This window comes from Alligator sinensis, unplaced genomic scaffold, assembly GCF_000455745.1.
Source record: "Alligator sinensis unplaced genomic scaffold, ASM45574v1 scaffold43_1, whole genome shotgun sequence".
NCBI classification, from domain to species: Eukaryota; Metazoa; Chordata; order Crocodylia; family Alligatoridae; genus Alligator; species Alligator sinensis.
Window position 1 is genome coordinate 444058 of NW_005842092.1, and position 13527 is coordinate 457584.

Sequence of the window (13527 nt, forward strand, 5' to 3'; positions counted from 1 at the left end):
GAAAGATCCTGTTATTGTTTTGTCCCTTGATATGCCTAAATGGATACCACTTTTAAATACCAGATCTCTCTTTGCACTAAAACAGGTCATTTTGGGGACCTAAAGTGTCCCCTTTGCTCTAGACCCCTCTCACCCTCTAATGCAGGGGTCAGCAACCTTTTCAGAGCGGCAGGCCAAAAAAGAACAGTGTGCTGCAAAGGCGGGCTACTGTTTTCCATGCCACTGCTGCACTTTCAGTCCAGCTCCCGTTTCCATGTCACCACTAGTTTTGACCCTGTAATTGTTTTCTTGCCACCAATTCCTATTCTTGCCAAATTGGCACCAAAGTCCAGGCTTCGTGGACCATATGGAATTGTTTGGTGGGCTGAATCTGGCTCACAGGCCATACGATACCTATGCCTACTCTAATATATTCAGATATATCATTGAGGTAAACAATAGGATAATTGTATACCATGTGGCTAGCTTGTAAACCAACATTTGAACAATTCTCAAGGAATGCATTAATTGTTTAATGCATGTGTATAAAACCCACTTTTTTTTGCAAGTGACTAAATAAGGTATGGAGATACTTAGTAGCCTGGGTAAAAGAGGGCATTTTGAAGACTTCTGGCCATTGAGTGTGCATTGACTACTAGTAAAATTGTGGTATATTAATGGTCCTGCAAAACCCACATGAGTACATGTCCATAAAGTCCAAAGTCATGAATGAATGCAGTTAGGCTGGGCTAGGATCTTGCTGAATTTGTTGCTGACATGTACAGAACAGAACTTTGCTCTTCATTCCAGTACTTCTTTAGGGCCTTAAGGTGACTTCTGGATTGACTTGATTTTGTTCCAGTTTACTCCGAGCTTTTCAAGCCAGGATCTCCCAAACAACAGTGGATAATTTTCTTCAATCACATGCAAAGGTAAACTGACTGCCTGCCCATATAATTGAACTGTCACCTGAAGTACCCTTTTAAAGCCATCTCTTCTTCACTGTAAATTTTCAGAAGCCTGAAGGTTTCCTCCAAAGATACCTGTGACAAGGACTTTTTATACATAGATGCAGGCATTAGAAAAATAGCAACTCCCCTATCTTTCTCCATTCTTATAGGGGCTTCTGCAATTAAGTGTCACTCAAATGCCATCTCTTACCACTGCTTCTGATAGCTGGTGCAATTCCAGGCCATCATCAGCAGTACTAGAGCTCTGGTCTTCTTCCATATAACATATTCTGGATTTAATGTCTCCCTCTGGGTTCCTCCCTGATTGATACTTTCTTGCATAGATGTCTCCAAGGTGTTACTGGTTGCTGAACTGTGCAACAGGCCACAGCAGTGTGTCGTTTTTTGTGACACATACAACAACTGAGCTAACATGCCCAGGAATTCCTTTCAGCGTACCTAGTTTTTGTACAACAGCTACACAGAAGTCCTTTGGTTCCTGTGCTCTTCAGTCTCATTGATTCAAGTGATGCACTTTCCAGGCCACATTAAATTTCAGGGAGTCTTTCTCCACAGTTTCCATAGCAACCAGTATTTCCACAGTCTTTATGAATGTAAGAGTTGATGCAGTCAATAACTTCTTCTGAATTTCTTCTGAATTCAGCCCTGCAACAAGCTGATCTCATAGGGCATCGCTCAACATTTTGCCAACTGAAAGTACTCTGACAAGTTTTTGAAAGCAGCAGAAATGGTGTTACCAACTGCCCACTGTCCTGGGTTCCCGGACAGAATCAGTACCAGTCTGCAATCATTGATGGGGTAGAGGAAGAGTACTCTTTCACTGTGGCAGTCATTTCTGCACAGGTGGCCAGCTCTGGCAAGGTTAGACACAAAAGGGAACATAGAAGGATATCGGCCCTAGAGTCCATCACTGTCAGCAAGGTTGCAACCCACCATCCTTATGGAAAAGAGTAGCAGGCACCAAACTATTTGAAACATTCTAGAAATGTCATGCAAATCTCTTGGTTTTCATCTAATTCACCAGTTTGGGGTTGTTATTTTTTTTTCTTTTTTACAGTTTTTTCACACTTGATCTCTGCCTGCTTACACTGCAGACTGCAGGGTGTGTTACTCTGGGCTGAAAACCAAAATGGCTGCTCCTTCCTCCTGCACATCCTCTGCTGGACTTCCACAGCGATTAGTTTGCAATTGGTTTCAATTTGTGACTTTAATGTCTCTTGCCAAGCACTAGGCTGTGGTTATAGCAGCGGCTGTGGATCTAGATGGATACTCCTATGAAGTCTCTTCAGTGCATATATAGTGATATAAAAGTATTTTCTAGCTGTTTTGGATCATTTAGGTTGTGCCTTCTGGCACCAAAACCAATGAAGATCCTATCCTTGTTCTCAAAAATGTTATATCTTTGTGACTGGACAATAGTGGGGAGGTTAGATTGGCCCAGGGGAGAAAGCTCACTATGTAGCCAACATGGGTGGTACTTCATTGCTCTGAGCATGAACCCAGACAAAAAACAAGCATGGTGCCTGAGGGAGCACACGCAAAGTTACAGCGTTTAAAGTAAAAGTACCACGTAACATAGCCGCAGACAATACATTGCACCTAAGAGAGCGTATGCTTCTCTGAACGAGTTAGTTTCTAAGATACCGCCCTGGCCTACTGTCTCCCTGAGCTTAGACTCATGCAACTAACTACTTTCCTCTACAAAGTTACAGTTAAACCCTCAGCCACCATGTCAGTTCTTGCAGAAAGCACATGTTTGCACACCTGCATGCAACACGAAAAAATGAATGTGTGGGTATTTCTACTTTTTCCCCTATTGCTTTTTAGAGTAGTGTCGAGGTGGTAGTTGTAGTAGTACAGATCAGATGGCTCTAGAAACAGACCCTAAATCTCTTCTGACAAAATGCTCCGAAAGTCAAGGCAAATAATATTTTCTTCTTTATGTTTGTGATCAAGAGGTAGCTATTACCCTTATGTTTTCCCCCATGAGGGGGCGATTGTGGCTCACTACAGGAGGCAGTTTCCACTGGATTTTTTTTTTTTAAACAAGGAAAAAATTCTATTGATGCTACCTTTTGCAAAAATTCATCTTTATGAAAAATGAACCCAGTGCTTCATATGATGGGTTGTGGCTTTTAGAAATGAAAACGGAAGTAAGTAAAGTACAGGAAACTTATTGCCAGAGACATTTGTTCATATTGTTTTTGCATGAAAATGGAGTAAAATTCTACTTAAAGCCAGGGTGTAATTTATATTACTTCGCATGTAGCAATAAAACTTAAGCACCCTGAAATTGATAATGAGAATGTAGAGCTTAAATGGATATAAAAGTATCCGTCAAACATCCTTTACAAATATATAGGCCCCAAGCTGATACAGCCTTTGATCCATCAAGCTCTGTGGAAAGGAGTCCAGGTTCATTTTTTCCTACTTATTTGGCCCCAAGTCCGTAAAAGGATGGAGGGACAGTGATAAAAAGAGGCACCATGTCTAACTGTTAATTAGGAGAGGTATGTGCAAAGCCTCAGCCCCAGAACTTCCACACCCAGGGAAACAGCCTCATCACCGTGCTACTCTCCCTCTTGCTTTGTCTCTCTCTGGCCCCATGAAGTTTATCTTCCTGGCGGCACAGCTTTCACGAAGGAGATGGAGAGCACCCTTGTCAGTCCAGATTAAACTTTGGCCAGGTGTGACATGAGAGTTGGACATCCCCACCCCCCACCCCCCTGCCCACAAGGGACAATGAGGCAAATGGTCTAATCACTTGATAATTTCACAAAAAGTGGGAGGTGGCACCAGCAACTTTGATTTTGAATGGAAGTAGCTGTGGCTGGTGTGCTTTGTGTTGAAGTCAGTACAGTTTGTGTTAGGTATGCCCTGAATCTACCCATCAGAACAGGCTACTAAGGGGATTTAGGTTGTGGGGACACCTAGTTTGTCATTTCCCATGCAAGCTTAGTCATGAGATAGGTGCGGAGATGCTCAGCTCTTCCAATAGGGTAGTGTCTCTGAGCCTGTGTCCCCATGAGTGAAAACATGTGGCTTGCAGCACCTCAAAGCCTTTTGAGGCTATGTGAAATGCACACAGTGCTCGTGATTCTGTTTGCTGCACTGCAAGTATGCACAGTATGCAGTGCAGTGCATAGTATGCAATGCAGCAAACAGAATCACGAGCACTGTGTGCATTTCACATGGCCTCAAAAGGCTTTGAGGTGCTGCGCTGCATACTTGCAGTGCAGCGACAAAATTAAATACTGGGAAATCCTGGTATCTAAAAAACCCACAGAAGGAAAAGGTGGGGCAGTGCACAGGGCTGCAGTGTGTGCTGCCTGAAACCGGAGCCATGCTCTGGCTGCTGACTAGACTGTGTGTACCCGGATCACCACTACTGCAGCCCCAGGAGGACCGCAGGTACTGGCCCCAACCTCCTCTACCCCTCCCAGGAAAAACTTGCTGCGCATCAGAGCACGCGTGCAGGGATGTGCCCAGGGACAACTAGCAGAGGCACATATTGTGCCACTGCTTTCTGTCTCTGGGGAAACATGTTCCCAGGCATGAGGATGCACCCTGAGTGCGCATTGCAGTGGAAATTTAGGTGATTAAGTAACTTCACTGACAGAGGTTTTGACACCTACTGCCCCTTCAGTCCCTAAGCAGTTATGCATGACTTTTGTAGATTGATCATTTGAATGTAACCACCTAAGTGCTACATAAGGTCCCATTTAGGTGCCTGAGCTGGAGCTCCCTCTCCTCTCTTGTCACCCCCCCACCCTGCACACAGCATTGGGGGTACAGCCAGGCTGCATCAGCTCAGCCCTAATTGCATGCAGGGACTGACAGAAGTTAATGAAGGCAATCCACTTCAGAGTGCCTTCATCTGAACCCTCATTAGATGAGGGTTAATTTGTCATGCGATCGGGCACTTTTAAAGCATTCTGCAGCCATGCACTTCTGTCAGGGCCTGACTGTACAGCGCTGTCAGGGGGCCAATCACATGACAAATATCACTTCTGTCAGCACCCTAGAAGTTCACTTGATGTTGCTCTGGACTCATCCCTGAGGACCATGCTCAAGCTCTCAGTCCCCAGCATGTCTGAATATGGGCACTGGGAACAAAAATCTGGAGCAGCCCTACAGGTAAACCTCAGACACTAGAATGCATCAGCCAAATGAGACTCCCTATGCCTGACGAAGGGTGACTGCACCTGAAAGCTTGCTAAGACCTTTTTTCCAACTACTCAATTGGTCTAATAAAAGATATCACATCTACTTAAAGAGCTTTGCCTGCCTCAGCCAAATCTGGTGTGCGGGGCATGATTAGTCCCACCTTTCCTGAGATATACTGCTGACAGAATATAGACAATGTGAATAGCCATATGTGTGGGGGGGAGGGAAAAGGGAGGAAAGGAGGGGGGAGGACAGGGGGAGGGGAGTGTTGAATCTGGACCTTAGTGTTTAGCTTAGCAGAAGTTGGTGTCTTGAAAATAAGGGGAAGCTGTATTGTGGATGATTAATCTTTGTAATTAATATATAGGGGGGCTCTGGCTAACTAGAGATAGATTCATGGTGAAAGAAGAAAACTATATTATTATTCCCAACCTCTCAGACTGAAGATACTTTGTTTCAAAGATTATTTCATAGATTTACAGGGATGGGGACTGGAGGGGCGGAGATGCTACATCTGAATCCAAGCCATCATCCTCACAAACCTTGGGATTTGGGTCTGAGCTTCTGCTTCAGACAGTAACAAAGTTTCTCTCTCTCATTTCAAATGTAGTTCAGTTCCAAAAAAATGCTTTTCAAATGGCATCCTGCGCCTCTATAAGTTTTTAATGATTTGTATCATATATACTTGGGATGCAGGTGGGAAAACGGCTGGAAAAATCAGACTCGCTATGTGCAGCTGGGCTTCTCAACAGTTTTCTGCATTTCCCAAAGGGCAGGTAGTTAGAGAGATGGGCGTGACTGATTTTTATGATAAATGCAATACAATAGTCATTTTTAAATCTGCACATGTTTTGTAATTGATTTCCAACTTTAAGGAGCCCTTTTCCAGAAGGGGAAAAAACAGATCCTTTGTCAGATCGTCAATAGCCCCATTCAAGGACGGGTCCTTGGAACATGCATCGTCTCCCTCACGTGGTATGGAGCACTGGGTATCAAGTGAATTCTTTAATTTGAAAGTGCCCTGTCAATTTGGTAGTAGCAGCAATGCTCAGGAAACTGAAGCATTATTTTCAAGGCATGATACAATTCACAACCTCCAGGAAAACAAGCAGAAAGCAATGAATAGAGTAACTGCTAAGCAGGCAACCATACAATGTTTTCATCAATACTTATATATCAGTCCAGTGATGCACACAACTTCACAAAGAAGAAGTTTCCTTCCTAGAGCTTGTCCACCTTCCCGTTTCTTTTTCTGTTTTAATTGACTCTGTATCTGAAATGTTGAATGTATATATTGGGTGCAAATAAAACAGAACTGAAATTGAACAAGAGAATATTTGTTAAAATAACTGAGGTACTACTTCAGGAAACATCCATACTAATCCACAGAAGAACTGCTTAAGTATAAAGACTTAAATGTCTTCCTGAATCAAGACTTAATTTATTTCCTAGGGTGTCAAATTTTGCTCTTAATTTCTCTTTTGTAGCTCCATAGCAACTTAATGTATAGAGGAAAATGAAAAAAGAATTTGTCCTGTGTGTAATAATTAAGCTAAAGGTACTGCCCCGTGATATGGTTTGTTTGCTCTCTGAAATAAAAAACAAACAAACCCTACCATTAAAAAAAGAATGAGAAAACAAGAATAACAAGCAAACAATAAATATATAGGATAAGAAAATAAGAATATTATTTGCATTATTGAATAATTTTCCTTAAAACCAGAGCCCCTCTGCTCATTGGAACAACTTGCTATTTTTTCCTTTAACAAATGTCCATATGGGTATATGGGATGGGCATAGGTCCAGCTTATTATACATCTTCTGGATTATGACGGTCCCAAACCTGCAAACATTTACAAATAACTTTAGACAGGTGAGAATTTGAGACTACTTACATTAAGATGAAGGAGACTGCTTAAGCATTTGCAGTATCAGAGCTTTAGTCCCATACCCAGAAATGTGTTTGTGCTTGTGCCTAACTTTAGTACCCCTCTGAATCTCCTGGGACTTATCTGGCAACTTGTAGAGCTGGAAAAATGCTGATAAAAGTATTATTGAGAATGTTCTATTTGTTTCTACCATGTTTATGCCCCTTCTGTGTCACCTTACTAGGAACATTGGACAATCCTTTTTTTCTCCCCTTGACTTGTTAGAAACCTAATGTGTGGTTGGGGGAAAAACAATGAATCGATATTTATTGTTATACTTTCTAAGGTCAGTTCCATGGTACCCTAGTGCTTCATTAAGAAACTCTGATTTTTTTTTGTTGTTGCTGTCTTTGTTGCTGACTTTTATAATAGGCTTTTCAGACAACACTCAGGAGAAATGAGTGCGACTGAGAAGAGACGTAGATAGGCCAATAGGTTATGTTTAGAACCTTAGCTTGTGGCTATAATAAATTCTAAAAAAGCCATCCTCCAGCTATTTTAGTTATATATTAGTAAAGTGGGTACTCAGCTACCAGGGTGAATTAGAGGCAGTCATAATGAAAGAAATAACAATATGTCAGAAAAGGAAATGGAAGACATAATCCAGCTTCTGGACTGCACTGGCACAGGACCATGCATATACAGAATAGGAAGGATGGTTCCCTGAGGTATAGGCCAGGTGAAGAGACCCATCAATGTGCCTCTGTGATAGAAGCAAAATAAGGCAAAAAGGCTTCTGTGTGGTGTGGCAGCACTTCCTTCTTAAACAAAAACAGCAGACAAGTCTCTTTTAAGAGGACCTTCCAGAGTTCTCCTCTACTTAATTACCTAATCAAGGCCTACCACACTACGTACAGGTGCTTAGTGTCAAAATCTATGGAAGGTATTTTTTATGTAACTTTATTGAAGTTTGTGGGGTTGGTCTGCTATATTCAGGAATGACAGAACACTTTTTTGACATAGAAACCTGTTTTCAGTCTCTGTAGAAAAAAATGAGAAAAAAATGCCCCCCTCCCCCCACCCCCCAAGTTCAAATGTTCATATTTCTCTCATCTAGCCAGTCTTGTAACAATATTAGGGCATAAATCTGTAGTCCTGTCTCAGGCCTTCCACGGCTTCATTTGTTCTTCAGTCAAGGCACTGGAAAAAATCTTGCTGAATTCAATAGGAATTTTGCCTGAGAAAGGAATTAAAGATTAGGCCACTAATAGAATTTAAAGGGACTGAAACCAATAGAAAAGAAGAAAATAGTCTGTGTTTGGAAATAGCTAGCAGCATGGGAAGTGAAATTGCCCTGCAGCTAAAATAAGTCTTGTCTTTCTTTTTTTGCTCAGTTCTTTTAACATATCAGCTGCCTCCATTGACTAATATACTTAGTGCAAAACGGTACAGCCATACTTGCAAAAGTGAGCTTGGGGACAAATATAATCCAATAACAGCATAAAGTCCTCTAAACGGAACTAAGAGTTTTGGAGGCATTACACAGCTAGCTGCACATTTGTGCAGTGCTACAAGTAACCTTTAGAGACTAACAAATTACAAGGTGGGAAGAAAATTATAATTGATGAAACAAAGAATTTATAAAGGACAAGGGAAAGAAAATAAATGCTCTTAGAAAAGGGAATGAGAAAAGTGAACCAGCAGGAGACAGAAGCAGAATGAAGTGACAAAACAGGAGGGAAATTCAGAGTCTAGAAGTGAAGTATAAATAACAGAAGGAGAGCAAAGAAGTGGTCGTAGTCATAATAGCTACTAAGTCAAGTATGTCCTTATCATTTAGGAAGTTCATTTTGTTGGTTGCCAACAATGCTACAGAGGCAAATGAAAAACCTAACAATATGCATATCCTTTGGAAGGACCTTGCTTAAAAGTTTCAAATACAAAAGACTTCATGATTCAAAACCATTATAGTCCCTTTGTGAGTGAAAACCAGCAGCAATGAAAAGAAAGGAGTTTGACGAAGACCCCAGTATTAAAGTGTTGCACAGTGCTCTCATGCATCAGCCAGTATCTTTTTACTAACAGTCATACATCTCATCCCTGTGTCAGCTATGGTTGTTGTTCTGTAAATCACTTTGTCTAAAAACATACCTTTAGACATTTTTATTTGTGATAACCCCAAGGCCTGGGTTGCAATTCCTGGATCATTCTGCGCTGCAAGAAGGTAACCAAATGCAGTCACTTACTTTGAGCTGATGAAATCAAAACCACTTGCCAAATCTTGTTGCCATCACAATGTGAGATTTTTTATTTCTCTAGAGTGTAGCACAGGATGTAGGGTTTTTAGTGATTATTAACAGCAATATTTTGTAGTTCCATGACACTTTTAATCTGAGGCTCTGAATATGGTCCTCAGACGTCAATTAACAAACAAGTGATTGATAAATGGTTTTATTCTCTTTTTTAATACATGGAAATGGAAAGGGGAAAAGTACAGACTATAAAAAGATATTTCCAAGAACCAATTTGAAAAAAAAAAAGTATCCATCCAAGTTACTGTTTCTTAAGAGAGAAATTTTCTTCATGTTACTCATTCAAGAGATTTGTTTCCATCACTTAGGGCAGGGATGGGCAATGATTGGGGCTGGAGGGCCACTTAATGAGCTTTGGTGAGCTGTTGAATGCCATTCTATCGGGCTACCACTGGGAACCTAAGGAGAGAGGGCTGTATCCCAGGCTGGTCTGCTCTGCCGCAGCTGGGGTCAGGCCAGGCCAGGCCATGCAGCCACCAGACCCCCAGCATCCATAATCCCCTACCCAGCATCTTATTGGCACTGCACCATCCTGGCACTGTGGCTGCCAGCAGCTGGGTCTACGTGAGATGGTGTACAATGCAGTGTGTCAAGTATATGTCTGGCCTGCCTGCCCACCATGATGAGGCACTGCACTACAATGGGAAAGTGCCTGAGGCTGCCCCAGGCAGAGCACTCCCTCCCTTCTCCCTCCCACCAACAGCTGGCACAGACTCAGCCCTAGTGGCCCCGGCGGCAGCACAATGGAGAGGTGTGGAGTGCAGCCCTCCCTCCCCAAGCTCCCAGCAGCAGCTGGTGGGTCAGATAGGATCAATTGGCCGGTGGGATATGGCCCACGGGCCGTGTTTTGCTCATCCCTGACTTAGGGTGAAATTAATCACTGGTTGCAGAAACAGCACGAGGCCTATTCACCAGTGACTCCCTACTTGTTACACTGGATAGCCTTGCATTGCTCACGCCCACAGAATAAGCTGCACTCAATGTTCAGGAAGGAGTGTTTTGTATCTTGCCTGATTATTATTGTAACTATTTTTAAATATTTGTGTTGGGTACTGTCTAAAGGGAGTAATGTGCCATTGTAGCACTGACCTTGTAATGATTTCTCGCCATGTTTAACCTTACACATTGTGAAAAATCTCTTTTAACTTAGTGGGATTACTTATGGTACAACACATGCATAAAACCACAAGACTGGGGCCTAAATATAGGATGAAAGAAAACAGATATAAAACAAATGTGTGGAGTACAAGCAACACTGAAACAATTGTAATTAGTGTTAAAAGCAAGAGTCAGTAAACACCAACCACCTAATCGCTGCTCAGTGTCAGCTGATGAGTAAAATAGGAGGTTGCTCTTAAAGAAGTTCATCAGCATTAATTCTAGCTCTCTAAACTGAGTGAAAGGGTATCTTTATTTACAGCTACTAGGCACAGTTTGGGTATGGCATAATGGAGATGTTTAAAGCTTAACAAGCAAAATTGCAGATCTTATGGAAAATAAAGGTATTTTTTTTCAAAGAATGTGTGTCATTTTATACTGTTTGTCAGTTTAAGAACATGTTTTAATTCAGTAGCATCTATCCATCTACTTAGACTTCATAAATTTGAAGCAAGTGCTGAATGAGTAATGACAACATTAGCTTGATATTTTACTATATTTTAACCCAATTTTTATTCTCTAGAGTAATATTAAATTCTTAATCCCAATTTCCTCTGGAAAGCAGTGATTTAATATGCAAATTGTTATTGAGACAATGACAGTATAATCTGTCTGTTTTCTGTACTACAGGATTTTATTTTATTTTTTAAAATCTAAACTACAAGGAGAGCAGTGGTGGAAGACAGGAGAAGACTTGTTAGAAGTTACCCGGAAAAGGATTTTTGGCTATGTTGGGTATGGAACTGGTCATCTTCTAAAAGTAATTTGCTTGTTTCTTTGGTTTGCTTAAAAAAATAGTTTATAAGTGACTGCTGTATGGTGAAAGGGGAAATACAGGTTTGGGACATGACATTGATCTTAACTTGTGGAAAGCCCCATTGTTGAATTATTTTCAGTCATTCACTATGGAAAGTCATGTTACTGCAAAGTAGAATACTATGTGATTAGAAGATGCAGACTGTCTGTGCAGGGTAGGCCACAAAAAAGTAAATACAAGGGCTATTTCTCTCTCCACACACTTTTAGTTTAAATGAATAGGTGACTTCAACTAAATGATACATGCATCCCTGAATGAGTTAGTCTCTAAGGCAAAATGTTACCCTGCCTTTTGCCTTCCAAATACAATGCACATATTTTGGGAGGATCATTAAACAAGTCTTGATTTGAATTCATTTCCCTCATTGTCACAAAAGAACCTGTCAAAAAACAACAGAAAACAGGTTTTTCTAAGAAAATGTTTCTTCCATTAGAAGTTGTTATTTTTGTGAAACTTAGAAGTTGGTGGGAACATGACAATTTCAAAGCATTGTTAAAAATTTAAATGAAACATTTTATGTTACCAGAATAGAATATTTTCATTTTTATTTAGAAACATATTCCCATGAATATATATTTATTATAGTAATGAATACAGGCTGCTTAAGAGCATGGCAGTGCTCTCCTATGTACTTCATAAGCTCTGTTTGCACCACTGAAGAGCCCCTACCTCCAGAAGTTTAGAATCTAAGGCTCCTATGCATGTGCAGGGAGGCTGCTTTGACATGCTCTAATTACTTGAGTCTGTAATTAATTGAGTCTGCTGGACCATAGTAATTATTGTACTCCAGAAGGCTCCAGCATCATGTGTATCAGCATCCCCACACTGAAAAATGGTGATGGGGCACTTTAAACCTTGTTTGATGAGCTTTATTTTAAATCCTGCCTCCCTCCTCACCACCACCATTTTTCATTGCAGGGACACTGATACACATGACACTCATAGTTTTATAGTAGCTAGGGTCAGGAGGGACCTGATCAGATCATCTAGCCTGACCCCCTGCCACAGGCAGGAATGAATGCTGGCTTCACAAGACTCCAGACAGATGATCACCTAACCTTTTTTTGAATTTGCCTATGGTAGGGGTGAGGACCACTTCCCTAGGAAGTTGGTTCCATATTCTGGCCACCCTAACTAAAATATTGCCTTCTGATCTCTAACCTAAACCTATTCTCCATCAGCTTATTACCATTGTTGGTGCTGGGGAGAAAAGGGCTCTTCCTATTTTCTGATGATCTCCCCTGATGAGTTTGTAGGCAGCCACCAGGTCCCCCCTCAGCCTCCTCTTGCTGAGGCTGAACAGGTTCAGGTCCCTCAGTCTCTCCTCGTAGGGCCTGTCCTGCTGCCCTCTCACCAAGCGGGTGGCCCTTCTCTGAACCCTCTCCAGGCTGGCCACATGCTTTTTGAAGTGCGGCGCCCAGTACTGGACACAGTACTCCAACTGCGGCCTGACCAAAGTCGCATAGAGGGGGAGTATCACCTCTCTGGACTGGCTAGAGATGCATCTTCGGATGCATGACAAGGTATGGCTGGCCTTTCTGGCTGCGGTCTGACATTGGCGGCTCATGTTCATCTTGGAGTCAATAATGACTCCAAGATCCCTCTCCGCCTCTGTGCTTTCAAGAAGGGAACTCCCCAGCCTGTATGTATGGATTCCTTCTCCCAAGCTGCAGCACCCTGCATTTGTCTACGTTGAACCCCATCCTATTCTCATCTGCCCACTTTTGTAGTCTGTCTAAATCTAGTTGCATCCTCTTTTTCCCTTCAAGTGTGTCCACCTTGCCCCACATCTTAGTGTCATCAGCAAACTTGGACAACGTGCTTTCAAACCCCTCGCCCAAGTCGCTATTGAAGATGTTAAACAGTGTGGGCCCAAGGACTAAGCCCTGGGGGACCCCACTTCTCGCATCTCGCCAGATTGTGTACAACCCGTCCACCACTACTCTCTGGGTGCGCCCCATCAGCCAATTTTTTACCCATCCAACTATGTAGGCATCAATGCCACAGTTGCCTAATTTATTGATGAGGATGGGGTGAGAGACAGTGTCAAAGGCCTTCTTAAAGTCTAGAAAGACTATGTCCATGGCGATATCATCATCATCCAAGGATTTAGTTACTTGGTCATAAAGGGCAGTCAGGTTGGTCAGGCAGGACCTGCCTTTGGTGAACCCATGCTGATTGCCCCTGAGCATGATCTCCCCTGCATGCCCCCCATAGATGTGCTCCTTGATGATTCTCTCCAAGTACTCCAGGCA